At 49.6% G+C, this 14,275-nt stretch overlaps 1 long non-coding RNA gene across 3 annotated transcripts in view; it reads left to right on the top strand.

Annotated features, from left to right (window-relative positions):
* The window catches only part of LOC122911457, a 23,923-nt gene extending 9,648 nt beyond the window's left edge, over window positions 1–14,275 (top strand). The window contains exons 2-4 of one of the 3 annotated variants that reach the window (XR_006385474.1): window positions 8,823–9,079; window positions 9,414–9,527; window positions 14,166–14,275. This is a non-coding gene — a long non-coding RNA (uncharacterized LOC122911457). Of the gene's footprint in view, window positions 1–355; window positions 433–8,822; window positions 9,080–9,413; window positions 10,026–14,165 lie in introns of those variants that run through there. The other 2 variants (XR_006385475.1, XR_006385473.1) reach the window with 2 other exon arrangements.

Here is a 14,275-nt window from a genome sequence, read left to right as displayed (position 1 = left end):
CACACAAAATGTAAGCTCAAAATTGTGTCACGGATTCAGCAAATATAAATTATCCTGGCAAACTGTCAAAGTAGTTTCTTTCTTTCTTTCTTTCTCTCTCTCTCTCTTTTTTTTTTTTTTAACATTGTATTTGTTTATTTGAGAGAGAGAGAGGGATAGATCATGGGCAGGGTAAGGGGCAGAGGGAGAGGGAAAAGCTGACTCCCCAGTGAGCACAGAAGCCCAAGGTGGGGCTCGATCCCATGACCTTGAGATCACGACCTGAGTGGAAATCAAAAGTCAGATGCTCAACTGACTGAACCACCTAGGGACCTGGTCAAAGGAGTTTCTGAATGCTTGCTCTCCATTTCTCTAGTTACAGGGTTGCGGACAGACAGCAAACCAGTCCAAAGCACTGGCCTGTGGACCACAGTCTGAGGAGCCTTGGGGTAGGTCAGTATCTCAGAACCCCAAAGCAGGTAGTACCGTATGACATATTTGTTCCTCTCAGTGCTCAGAGAAGTTAGATGGGACCACGGCCAGTTGCCTCTGGTCACAAAGAGCTTCTTCATTTTATCACACGGGGATCCACAGATGTCACAGCTCTCTCTGAGGAAAAAGCGAGGAAGTACCATAGAATAACAGTTGTCACACTTTGGGGAGCAAAACAACTGCGGGGGAGGGGCAAGGGTCTGTGAGAAAATGCACACAGCATTTCTAATTCGGTATCTGCACAGTGAGGGCCGGGAATCTGCATTTTTATCCATACCCTAATTACACCGTAGTTGATCTTGAAATGTGTGTCCTGGAGAAATGTGTGTCTCTTATTGTGAGAAACCCTCTTGCAAACACAGTGGAGGTGGGTCAGGAGTGGGTTTTTCTCTATCAGCACATACTCAAGTCTCTGTACAAGCTAAACCGAGGACCAGAAATTAAAGCGAGAAATGCTTCCATTAGGGTTCTCAGCTTCAACAAGAGACACTTCAATTTCCACAGAGAAATAGCCTTTTAAGGGACTTGGGATGCTCGTAGATTCCTCAGGAGGGTGGGGGAATCAGGATCAGCCTCTACAGGGTAGCCCCTGAGGAGACATGACTATCGCCCCTGGGAGCTGTCCCACAGCTGACCCCGTAGAAGCTGGGCACCATAGAAGCTTCTGGGCATTGGCTGTAGTTCCCACTGCCGTGACACCCTCAGCAGCCTAGGTTCTTCACAGGCCGGGGCTCCTGAGTCAACGTCTTCAACGAGGCATTTGGTGGCTCTTGCCCAGCCGCAAAGGAGGCTGGGAATGTAGATGTCTGCCATTTTGAGCTTCCATCTCAGAGAAGTCTAAGGCTCATGTGGTGGGGGTTTTCCTGAGGAGTACCAGATGGACGTCAGGTGTCTCTGTGACTTGTACAGCCCCACTCCTCCATCTGAGACATTCATGGCGACCTTTTGATTTTTCTGAGCATCACAGAAGGCTCAATAGAATACATGCCAAAGATGGTGGCAAGCTTACTTCAAACATCTAGGGTGGCAACTGCTTTTCCGTTGAGTTCCATCCTCTGCATTTGAAAAGGGCCCCTTCATAGGCCTAGTGGCTCAACCCAATGCATTGGAGAATCACTAAGAAGACTCATCATCACCATCAGCCCCCAGCTACCCCTCCCACCACTACCCCAGGAATGTTCTCAGAGCAAAGGGAGGAAGAAGAGTTGGCAAGTATGCCCTGTGTTGCATACTTGCCAGGACTCAGGCTTGGGGCTGAGTCCAGTATCCACATTAATTAGCTTCATGAATCGCCCCAACCCAGGAACTCTGTGAAGCAGTATCTACATTTCCCATTTTACAGATGAGAAAATTGAGGCTCTGGAGTGATTACTCTGGAATCACAGAGGTTTGGAACTGAGGGGGGCCTAGAACTGGGTCTCATGACAGCTTTATGAGAGGAAAAAAACCAAACCAGGCGGAAGTAAGTGATAACAAAAGCAAATTTTTGAGTTTTAGGAAGGCCAGGCAAGGAGGGGACTTGGGACAGGAGTTTGCAGTCTGCCACAGGGACACAGTCTGGACCTCCATTTCGATTTCAGACGACGGGAAGAGACACTTAGAGGGTGCAGCTTCGTTAAAATCTCCAGAGCTGTGGTTGCTTTGTATTTTTTATGGACGGTCTTTAAATGCCTTTGATTTAGAACCGATGGAATTGAACAAAAAATTCACCCCTGTGGATTAAACCATCTCTGATTCTAGATGAGTTCATGACAGAAGCCGGCAGTCAGGCTGAATAACGCCCCCTCCCCGTGCTCCCCCCGCCCCCCCCCGGGCCCCTAGTCCTGCCTTTGGTATGATTCAGTAGTTAAGACAGGCAGAAACTTCTGTTTCTTCTTTTTTTGCCCTGATGACTGTAGTTGAAAACTAGAAGAAAGAGCCAGGATTGAGGAATAAAATGTTGCAATGAAAATCCCTTGCCCTGGTTATGTGTAACATGACTGTCCCCAAGCCTCTTAAGCTGGTGGGGCTTCATTATCTTTCTTTGTAAATCCAGTGACTTCCTCCCTAGAGTCACCTGTATGGGGTAGGGTGTGGGGGGGTATTGGTAAAAGGCCCTGACTACACATGGTAGGTGTTCAGTAAATATTTGTTGAATAAGTGGGTCTGGGGAGAGCTGGGCTGTTGCCCTCCATCTGCGTACACTCTAAAATGCAAACTAGGGGTGCCTGGGTGGCTCAGTAGGTTAAGCGTCTGCCTTTGGCTCAGGTCATGATCCTGGGGTCCTGGGATCGAGCTCCACATCAGGCTCCTTGCGCAGCTCAGAGGGAGTCCGCTTCTCCCTCTGCTCCCCCTGCTTGTGCTCTCTCTCTCTGTCAAATAAATAAATAAAAACCTTAAAAAAAAAAAGATCTGCTACAGGCTCTTACTTTAAAAAACAAAGAAAAAATTTTAAAAATATAATTAAATAAAATCCAGACAGATGCGGGGGGGCCGAGAGGGCTTAGTGGGTTCAGCATCTGCCTTTGGCTGGGGTCATGAACTCCGGGTCCTGGGATCAAGTCTCCTTGTTCAGTGGGGAGTCTTCTACTCCCCGTTCAGTCCTCTACCCCTCCCCACAGCTTGTGTGCTCTTTCTCTCACTCTCAAATAAATAAATAAAAACTTAAATAAAAAAAATAAAATGCTAACAGATGCCAGCAAGCTGGTACTGTTGCTCCGGTCTCAGACTTTAGTGCCCTGAGAAATCACTGGGGGAATCTCATGAGCATGCGGGTTCTGAGTCGGAAGGTCAGGGGTGGGGCCCTAGATTCCAGATTTCTCCCAAACTCCCAGGTGATGCCGATGCTGCTGGGCCTGGACCGCTCTGTGTAGTGAGGGTGTAAAGGAGGGCTCGGCCAATATAAAAGTCCAGCAAGGTGGGCGTCGGGTGATGGGAAGGGGTCCACCCGGGGCCAGTGATCTTCCAATAGGAGCATGGCTCAGTTCCCCAGCTCCTCCTGTGTCCCGAAATGTCCCTGGGCAGGCGCTGCGCCTGTGAAGGCACAAAAACTCATGGCCTTTTGCTCCTGCAAGCGATGAGTGTGGCCTGGCCATGGTATCTGGTGCTTGCCATATTTGGGGAAAATGTGGCTCTGGCTGCCCGTTACTCTGAGTCACCAGCACGCGGCACTAGCATTAATAACCACTAATCCTTGTTAGACACGGTGTGTGTTGAACAGCTGGCATGTGCCTGGCACATAACAGGCACTCTGGAAAAGGTAGCGGGTGATGATGATGATTGTTTATGAAATCCTTTCGCATCTCCCTGCAAATTCTCTTGCAGCTTAATGACATGGGTATTAGTTGTGTGGGTTCTGGAATGTTCATCTCCAGATCCTGGAGACGTCAGCGTCTAGGCTTTCTTCTGCCTCTACACCTTCACTAGAAGCAGTGTCTCCTCCTCGGGGCAATTTTCACTGTCAGGGACGTTTGGCAGTGGCTGGAGACATTTTTGGTTGTCATGATGCACGCCAGACACATGGATGCTGCTAGAAAAATACAGAGGACACGGTAAATAGTGACAGGGTCCAAGCTGTCATGGTGCTGAAGTTGAGGAAACCCTAGTTCAAATAGTGCCCCCCTACCCCGTGACTATTCTATAGATTTCTAAGCTGACTGTGGAGTGGAGAAAAAAAAAATCTCGTGTTTTCTTCCTGACTTTCAAGGCCAATATCCTCTTAGTGATGTGGGTTCACACCAAGACCAGGGGCGGCTTCCCTGCCATCCCACACCCTACCCCTCTGCCTTGTACGGGAAGGTTGCTGTGGGTCAGGTGATGTAGGTTTCCCATTCACGTGGAGAGAGGAAGGGAGCAAAGGGTCCCGGTGGCTGTGTGCCCATGCCTTCTACTTCAGAACTAGACCCTCAAGCTTTTTGGCCATGGCCCGCCTCTCTCTGGCTGAGATCAGCAAAAGAAGCCTCCTGGGGGCCGCGGTGGGGGTGGGGCAGCGGGGGAGAAGCAAAATGCTCAGAGTCACCTTGGCTGCAGCATCCAGACTTGGCTCCACCCCTCCCCCAAAGACAGAAGAAGAAGAGGAAGAAAAAAAGCATGCTAGACAACCCGTTTGGCAGAATAATGCCTTTTCCTCTCCAAAAAGCGAGGAACGTCTGACGAGGTGTTGCCTCCCTACTTGAGTTTGGAATGCTTCTTGTCTTCCTGGGTCTCCGTGCCACGTCCCCTCCAGCCAGGAGCTGCCCCCCACCCTCCGGCAGCTGTCCCCAGGGGGCTCTGCTCTCCTGACACAACATGCAGGAATAAAATGTGGCGGAGGGGGGATTCCCTGGGGCTGGCCCCACCGTTGTGCCAGGGAACCTGGGAAAACTTCTGTGGAGCCCAAGGAAATGTTGATGGGGGGAAAATGGGACAGCAGGTGCCAGAAGCGTGGCGTGGTACATTCTGGAAATGGTTTCTTTGCAGCAAGCTTGGGCAGGGGATGTTTATCAAAGAGGCAGAGACAGGCCCCACAATGGGGACAAGCCTTGATTCTGTCTCAGGCCACCTTTGACTGCTTGTGATAGGTGCCCTCAGGGTCTTGCTTGAGAAATGACCACGCGGCAGCACCTGCGGCCATGCAGCCTATTGATCGGCTGGGTCCCACCTCCCTGGAGTGAGGGAAGAGAAGTGAGAAATCTGGGGTGGAGGGATTACCATACCCCACCCCCAGCTGTGTAGTACTGGGTGGGGCGGTCCCCGTGGTGACAGCGTACCTGACAGTCCTCACGGGGTCTCCCCTCCCACCGCCATTCTGTGCCCCCTGCAGAGACAAGCCAGATCTGCGTGCCCAGTGACCTTTCAGAAAGATGCCTGCCTCCTTGGATTTGTTTTCTTCAGCAAAGTGATGAGGCTGTGATTCATTTTTCCATCACTGACACCTTGGGTCTGAAAACAATTAATCTGGGACAAAACACCTGAGAATCCCATTTATACATCATTCCTTTTCGGGGGGGCCCCCCTGGCACTGGGGTGTCAAGGGAGATTTGCACGCCTGAAGCCTGAAGGCCATACTCCCAGAAAAAAGTGTATACCCAAGCCCCTGCCTTTGCGTGTGGGCCTAAACTGCCCTGGTCAATCTAGGTAGAATCACCGAAGGGTATTTGTATGGCATTGTGTGTAAGAGTTTATAATGTGCAAGAGACAGGATATGCCACCAACCCCAACCGGGGCGTAAAACCCATCTTCCGAGGAAGAACATGAAGGCACTTTAGCAGTTCTCTCTGTGGCTGTCTAGCCTGCAGAGAAAGGTCTGTTGAGAATAAGGCCTGCTGAAATGAGTCAGAACTTGTGAGCATGTGTGTTGGTGGGGGAATGAGGGGCTTTCCTGGCCATCTGGCGGAGGTAGAGCTGAGCGGCAAAGGGCTATTCCAAGCCACTCAATTTCTATTAAGTCTCAGCCTGTGAATGGCACTAATGGTATCAGAAAGGAGCCAATGGCCTGATGCATGGAAAATGTGTGGCCCATCCCCAGCGTTTCATGATGGTTCCCTAAGTGTTAGGAAGAGGAAGGAGATGCTATGCTGTTGTTGGTGCTGATGTTGTTGGCAGTGACTACTTGCTGTCTGGAATGTACCAAATGACAAACAATAGTCATAAGCCTATACCTGACTCACACCCCAGTCCGGTCCGGTGAAAAGCTGGTTCGACCACTTCAGAGCGTGTCTGCTGGTAAAGAACCAAGGCCGAGCAGCCACGGGAACGTGGCCGTGGAATGACTGTTGGAACTCCAGAGCTGGTCTTGACCTTTGCCTGCGAGCCCTTGTCCCTTCACAGCCCTGACTTCCTCGTGCGGTCTCCTGGCCTCTACGGGACAGCCAGCAAACCCTGGTAGAGGATGCTGCATCACCGAAATGGTTACTCCACCCTCTTCTTTGCTTGGTGTTGGCCTCTGAAGGGTCTGGCTTTTGCGCCGCTGTGTTTATCAAGTGTTACCGATTCATGGTGAATATGGCAAGCGGGACACCCCAAGCAGCCAGAGGCCCCGTGTGAAGGGAAAGTTGCCAATTCGGCAACTAGGACTCTGTGTACCCTTTCTGGTCAATTAAAACCTTGTGTTTAACTCGGATCATCCCTTCCTGGGGCCATCTGAGTTCGTAATAATCTCAACAGCTCCATGCGCTGAGCCAAACATTCACTGAAACCCTTTACAAGCGCGGTCTCAGTCCTAGGCTTCACAGAGGACTTACAAAGAAGGCCCTTTTATATGGCAGCGTTCTTGGCTGTGAGCAACCGAGGCCGACTTGCTAGTCCAGAAGGACGGAGTTTATGGGAAAGGGACTGGGGCTTCCAGCGTGGTTGGGAAGCTGGAACACAGGTTGTGGAAAGGGGCCTGGCCTCAGAGGGTCAGGCAGCAGGGGAGACCTATTGCGTGGCCTGGCTCTGCTGACCAGTCCATGGACCTTCCAGTCCCCTCCGTGGCCCAGAGTCCTTCCATCCGGATACGCTGGGCTCCCATCAAGACCTGCCCTGTGGGCCGCCCAGCTGACTCAGTCAGGAGAGCATGCGACTCTTCTCTGGGTTGTGAGTTCTGGCCCCACCTTGGGGATAGGGTTTACTTAAAAGAAAACCCCAAACCTGCCATTTGGCTGGGTCAGGGGAGAAAAAAAAAGCTCTTCTCTTTTAAGCAATAGTAAAGCCAGGCAGGATCCGTCTTCCCCCAGTAGGACAACCCCCTGGGGGATCCCCAAAAGGAGTTTTGAATGTTGGGTGGGGAGCTGGATTGTACATAGCTCTAGGGGGCAAATAACCACTCCAGGAACATTAATGGCCCCATAGTACAGATGTATAGACTAAGGCCCAGAGGCTTAGGCAAATCGCCCAGTTGACACAGGCATCGAGTGGAAGAGCTGGGGTTTGCACTCAGAATTCTCGTGCCCCAGACGCTCAGCTTTTCACCAGTCAGTGGCTCTGCCTTTCCCGAGGGACTTCCTTTCATCGGCTGGTGTGAGCTCAGGGCTGACTGTTAGTACGATAACTCTACTCAGACCGATGTAACGGTAAGGAAATGTGTTAGGGCCCCAGTGGGGAAAGTGAGAGTGTACTGTCGTAGCCTCTCTCTCTAAAGGACATGACAGAGCTCTCAGAGGCCTCTGGGCAACCTCTCATGGAGCCTCCTGGATTAGAAGTGGGTCACGTGACCACGGTTAAACCACATGCTTCAGTGTGATTAACCCCAGAGCTCTCCCTGGAGGCGGTGTCAAGTTCCCAACTCTGTGGCCTTTCTGAGATGATAGAAGGGGAGACACAGATATTAGGGAGCTGACCGTGGCCCACTAAAGGGAATTATAATGTACTTAAATATCCAGAAATACGTATTAGTTTAACTGACCTTTTATTTATAACAAGGACCCCGGTGAGTGGATCTGTTTCCCATGCTGATAACCTGTGGTCCAGTTTCTCTCTTTACCCGGGTAATAAGGGCTCTTACTACCGAGTAGCCGCATAAAAGGAATAAAGATATATTACTTGTTTGTTGCTCTAGCCAAACTGGACTTCAGAATCTGACCCATCTATGGCAGAAACACATCTCTTACAGACATTCTCCCCTGGAGCTCTGCTAACCCACCTCGCATTATCTTTACAGGTTCATTGCATCTTTCAATGTTGTATTGAAACCATAGCTTGCCCCCTAATAGAGTTACTGGTACCATCCATGGGTGACTCTCGGTTTTGGGTAAGGGTGAAGGGAAGGCAGAGGGGAAACTTCACCAAAAGCATGACATCTCCCAAGGGGAGAGACTTCTCAGAGCAATCTGGTACCATGAGCCAGGATCTATAGGTTTCGAGCAGCAGAAACTCACAGCCCCCTGTATAAGGAAGAAGGGGACCAACCAGATCCTAAAGAATCTCAAGAAAAGATGCAATGGGGTTTCAGGAACCAATGAAATGAGGGGTTCACATGACCTCAGAACACTCCATTTCTCATTCTGCTTTTCACAGAGGATGTGTTCCATCCTTTCCATTTACAAACTGGTTTTTTCTACTTCCGAGACCCTTCTGGAAAGAAATGGGGCTGCTTAGAACAGTGCACACCTCATTGCAAGATATCAGAGGCTCTTCTCCAGGTTTCATTTGGAGGATCCTCGGTACGGCTCAGGTGCCAAGCCCTAGCCAGTCATCTGGGCTCAGGACCCACCTTGTGGGGAGGGGTGGCAGTTCGGAGAAGGGAAGTCCCAGGAGGACAGTCCCATGGATTCTTTCACAAGTGTCTAGTACTGTGGAGGGAGGGTAACAGGAGAGAGGGAAGAGAATTTCCCTTGTGAGTCTGGGGACTTGGCTCCGCCTGGAGTTTTCCAAGGAGACTCATGGTCTCTGTGATCTCACCTCTTCCCCTTGAGGACCCTCTGGAAGCCACTGGATCTTTGAGGAAATGGTGGTCCACAGAGCCAGACACATGGATACGGCAGAGTCCCTCCCCTCAAGAAGATGACAGAGTGGCCGGGGAGACAGGCGTGCACACAGCCTAGAAGGCTTCCTCGGGGACTCCTGAGGACTTCAGCTGGCACGTTCACCATACCTCGCGGCAGCTGCCTACACGTGGGCTTCTGTGGAGTTTCTGTCACGCTCCGGACCTGGCACTGCATAGTGGCAGTAGGTGAGTGGGGGAACAAAAACCCTCTTCTGTTCCAGGCAGAACTGGAGAAGTTCCAAAGAGAGGTGTAAGCTGGCTGCTGGTGGGAGGGGAGGCAGGGGCTGGGGAACACATCACAGAGAGAGCTGTGCCACGAGGGGCCAGGAGATGGGAAGAAATGATGAGAGGAGGGAGGGTGGGCGGTCAGTCCCTCTGAATGACTTTGCAGGCTTCTCGGGGCTTCTGTGCCCAGCCTGGGCTCTAACAACTCAACGTACTGTCTGGAGCACCGTCTAAGTCATAGCGATTAAACCTGACTTGTCCCTAAAATTTCAGCAACTGCCTATTGTCCTTCCAGGCACTCTGTGGACTTCCAACGAGACAGCCTTATTCATTTTCACGGTGATTACCAGTGATGGTACTCGGTCAAAGCAGGCGGAACCGACCAAGATGCTGCGGATTCGAGGGACGGGTACCTTTCTATTCAGTTTCCACATTGAAGCCCTCATGTTCCCTTCAGATTGGTCCGTTCCTGAACGGGCATTAGACACGCTTTTGTAACTGATGTCAGAATTGGCCAGGAGTGAGAAGTAGGGCCTAACCCCTGATTTCCCACGGGGATCTGGAATCAGCACAGCTAATAGGAGAAGAAGGGCCAAACGACAGAGAACCATCAACAGGCGTGTGGGGAAACCATCTGAGCCACAGCGTGAGCAGGGCGAGAAGGTTTCTGTCTTTCGGACTGGATGCTGGTCTACCTTGCGCAGAATGGTGGCCCTGTGGAGATGGCCCCTGGGCAGAAAAACAGGGTCTCCACAGCCAAAGTGCTCCTCAGGGTGGGAGCCAGGGAGACAGGGACAGCATGATCCCAGGCTCTGTGCCCAAGCATGACACAGTCTTTTCAAAGGTTTGGTTGAATGAATCAAGGTCGAGGTGAGGCTATGAATAAACCCTTTTCCTATTCCAGATAGATTTTCTCTCATTTATTTTGTTTTACAATCACGAATTTGCTCGTTTATTTATTTTTAGGGATGTCATAAGATTTCTAGCAGAATGGATTCAAACCTTGAAGGATGATGATTTCTCGTCTAAGGAAATGTCCTCAATTTCTAAGTTAGGGGCTTTCCAGCTTCTTAAAATACGACCCACTCTTTTTTTTTTTTTTTTAATATGGCCCACTCTTAAAAAAATACATTTTATATCAGGATCTAGTACCTACAAACATACTGAAACAAGAGTTTCAAAAAACAAAACTTGCCCATGATATAGGTGGTCCATTCTTCACACAGTGCTCTCTGAGCATGGTCTTGAACCAGCAACGTGGGCATCATTTGGGAACTAGCTGGGGATGTAGAATCTCAGGCTACAACCCAGATATGTGTAGTCAGAAGTTCCTGGGAGCACCTGGCTGGCGCAGTGGTTTAAGCGTCCAACTCTTTTATCTTTTTTAAAGATTTTATTTATTTATTTGACAGACAGAGATCACAAGTAGGCAGAGAGGCAAGCAGAGAAAGAGGAGGAAACAGGCTCCCCGCCGAGCAGAGAGCCCGACGTGGGGCTCGATCCCAGGACCCTGGCATCATGACCCAAGCTGAAGGCAGAGGCTTTTTTTTTTTTTTAATTTATTTATTTTCAGAAAAACAGTATTCATTATTTTTTCACCACACCCAGTGCTCCATGCAATCCATGCCCTCTATAATACCCACCACCTGGTACCCCAACCTCCCACACCCGTGCCACTTCAAACCCCTCAGATTGTTTTTCAGAGTCCATAGTCTCTCAAGATTCACCTCCCCTTCCAATTTACCCCAACTCCCTTCTCCTCTCTAACACCCCTTGTCCTCCATGATATTTGTTATGCTCCACAAATAAGTGAAACCATATGATAATTGACTCTCTCTGCTTGACTTATTTCACTCAGCATCATCTCTTCCAGTCCCGTCCATGTTGCTACAAAAGTTGGGTATTCATCCTTTCTGATGGAGGCATAATACTCCATAGTGTATATGGACCACATCTTCCTTATCCATTCGTCCGTTGAAGGGCACCTTGGTTCTTTCCATAGTTTAGCGACCGTGGCCATTGCTGCTATAAACATTGGGGTACAGATGGCCCTTCTTTTCACTCCATCTGTATCTTTGGGGTAAATACCCAGGAGCGCAATTGCAGGGTCATAGGGAAGTTCTATTTTTAATTTCTTGAGGAATCTCCACACTGTTCTCCAAAGAGGCTGCACCAACTTGCATTCCCACCAACAGTGGAAGAGTGTTCCCCTTTCTCCACATCCTCTCCAACACATGTTGTTTCCTGTTTTGTTAATTTTGGCCATTCTAACTGGTGTAAGGTGATATCTCAATGTGGTTTTAATTTGAATCTCCCTGAGGGCTAGTGATGATGAACATTTTTTCATGTGTCTGATAGCCATTTGTATGTCTTGATTAGAGAAGTGTCTGTTCATATCTTCTGCCCATTTTTTGATATGTTTGCCTGTTTCGTGTGTGTTGAATTTGAGGAGCTCATTATAGATCCTGGATATCAACCTTTTGTCTGTACTGTCATTTGCAAGTATCTTCTCCCATTCCGTGGGTTGCCTCTTTGTTTTTTTGACTGTTTCTGAAGGCAGAGGCTTTAACCCACTGAGCCACCCAGGCGCCCCAAGTGTCCAACTCTTGATTTTGGCTCAGGTCATGATCTCAGAGTTGTGGGATCGAGCCCCACGTTGGGTTCCACAGTGGCATGGAGCCTGCTTAAGATTCTCTCCCCCTCTCTCTGTCTCTCCCTCATCTCCATCTCTTCTCTTTCTCTCTCTTAAAAAGAAAAAAAAAAGTTCTTGGAGCTTTACCAAGATTTCCAAGTGATTCCGATACTTTCTAAAGTTTGAGAACCATTGCATGAATATACTATGCTATTCTAATCTATTAATTTAAAAAAACACTTTATTTTTAAATCACAAGGTTGGCGGTAGCTTAAAGGCGACCTAAAAACAAAACAAAACAAAAAAAATCCAAAAACCCTCTGAGGTTCCTCATGGGCTCCCACCTGCTTCTCTTTCCAAGCTCATCTCTACCATCGGTCCTTGACCACCTTGTTCCAGCCAGTCCACCTCCTTTCCAGTTCTTAAACACCCTTTCTAGAAGCTCCTGAAACTCTGCCATGTTGCATCCTTGCTGGAAGCCTCTCCACTCAATTCTTGCAGGGCTGGCTTGGACTTCAGAAGGATCCTGGGCTCAGATGCTCTTCCTCAGAGAGATTGCCCTCTCCAAATTGGTCTCAGGATGTTTATTATAATCGAAGCCTTGTAGAACAATGCCGAGCACATAGCAGGTCTTCTGTAAATATTTGTTGGGGGGAAAGCATGAATTAATGAATAGCTTTCAACCAGACGTACGTGGGAACACATCGTCATCACCTGGAAAGCATCTTCAATCCACAAAGCCCTGCTCGCCCCTCTCCAGTGTGGCCCTCTTGGGGAGGACAGTGAGAATCCCTTCTCCTGATTCTCAGCCTCTCCAGTCCACCACTACTCTGCAGGTGCGATATGTTCATCAGGGAAATGTAGAGGGAGTAGCACCACACGTGAAGTTAGGGTACAAGGGTCAGAGAGTTCAAGGTGGCCTGGATATTTGACCTTGGGCAAGTCACCGAGTGTCATTAGGCTCAGTGCAGTTGAGGTCATAAGGCCTGCTTATAGAGTTGCCAAGAGTGAAATAGGATAGAACTTACAAACATGCATGTATTAGGAAGGACTCACAAGCTTAACACCCAAGCTATTGACCCATAAGTCACATTCGTAGCATAGAGACACAAGTCCCTTGAGGAGGTCTCCAGAGCATGGGTGTGCATGGCAAGGTGGGAGCAAGCAAACATAAAAACACTATGGGTCCCCTGTAAGGAGTCCCTGAGCTTCAGGAGCTAAAAGAAGGCTTTGTGGATTTGCATAAGGATCTGCGTATCTTCCAGGCAGATGGGAACCCCTCAGGATCCCAACCTTGCCCTTGCGCTCCCTCCGGCCACCATCCTTGGCCTCTCCACCTTCCCGTGTCCCCTGCCCCTCCAAGCCCAGCCTGGAAAATCGTGGGTGGGGCTTCCCCTGGGGAGGCTCCCACTGCTGTCTCCTTCCAGAAGCCAGTATGGGGGCGACTCCGGGCTTCAGGAGCACTCCGGTGCCTCGCCGCCTGATGGATGGCAGTCCTTAAGCCTGACTGAGCTTTCACAGTTGAAACCATTAAAGGTTATTTCCTTTTAATTCTTTGTGGTTGTTCTCACTCCTTCCTTGGAGAAACCTCTGATTTTCACTTGCGAGACGCTTGGCTGCGCTTGTCATACTCTGAAAGGTGACTTCGGTTCTCCGATGCCAGGGAACCTTTTCTGCTAATCAAAACACAGCTGCAGAGGCCCGTGTGATCTGCTAATGGGCACCCCAACTCTGGGGTATGTCTGTCTGTACCTGGGAAAATAGATATAATTAGGATAACGGATATCATATGTATATGCAAATGCGGCAGGTAGAAAGGACTAGCAGGGAGACAGGCCTTAGGTTTGCCAAATCCCATCAGACCAGCTGTGGGGCTTAACCAGAATGGCACCCGCAGAACCAAGCGCTGGTGCCTGCCTCCATCCCCCGTTCTCCCCTACCCTGCAGCCCTCCTGCAAATTATATGTCTTTGTAATATAAAAATAGATCCCCATAGTTTTCTTAAAAGGCTCTTTTTTTTTTTTTAAGATTGATTTATTTATTTGAAAAAGAGAGCATTGAAGGGAGGGGCCGAGGGAGAGAGAGAATCCTGAGCAGACTCCCTGCTGAGCTAAGGGGCCCTGTCTCAGGGACCCCAGGAGGGGCTTGAACTCACAACTCGGAGATCATGCCCTGAGCCGAAATCAAGTCGGTTGCTTAACTAACTGAGCCACCCAGGCACCCCTGAAAAGGCTCTTTGAGGGGTCCCTGATTTCTTGAGTCCACAGGGATCCCGGCATCAGAAAGAAAGTGAGAAAAGGAGGGACGAGCAGAGAGATTCTCTCTGGTGTTTGGCCTTTAATAAGACATCTGTCCCCAGAGTGGGAGCCGAATATCACCAAAGAGGCATGACTAAAACCAAGTTGTCTTTTTCAGAAAAGCCCACTTCCTTAGAAGATGCTGGACGTCCTATGATTTACCTCTCTGTGCCTGGGGCTCATCTCCTGAGGAAGAGCAAAATAACAGCATCCACCTCAAAGGGCCCA

Source organism: Neovison vison, chromosome 7, assembly GCF_020171115.1.
Source record: "Neovison vison isolate M4711 chromosome 7, ASM_NN_V1, whole genome shotgun sequence".
Taxonomy (NCBI): domain Eukaryota; kingdom Metazoa; phylum Chordata; class Mammalia; order Carnivora; family Mustelidae; genus Neogale; species Neogale vison.
Note: the sequence above shows the minus strand (reverse complement) of the source record. Positions and strands in the feature narration are given on the sequence as shown.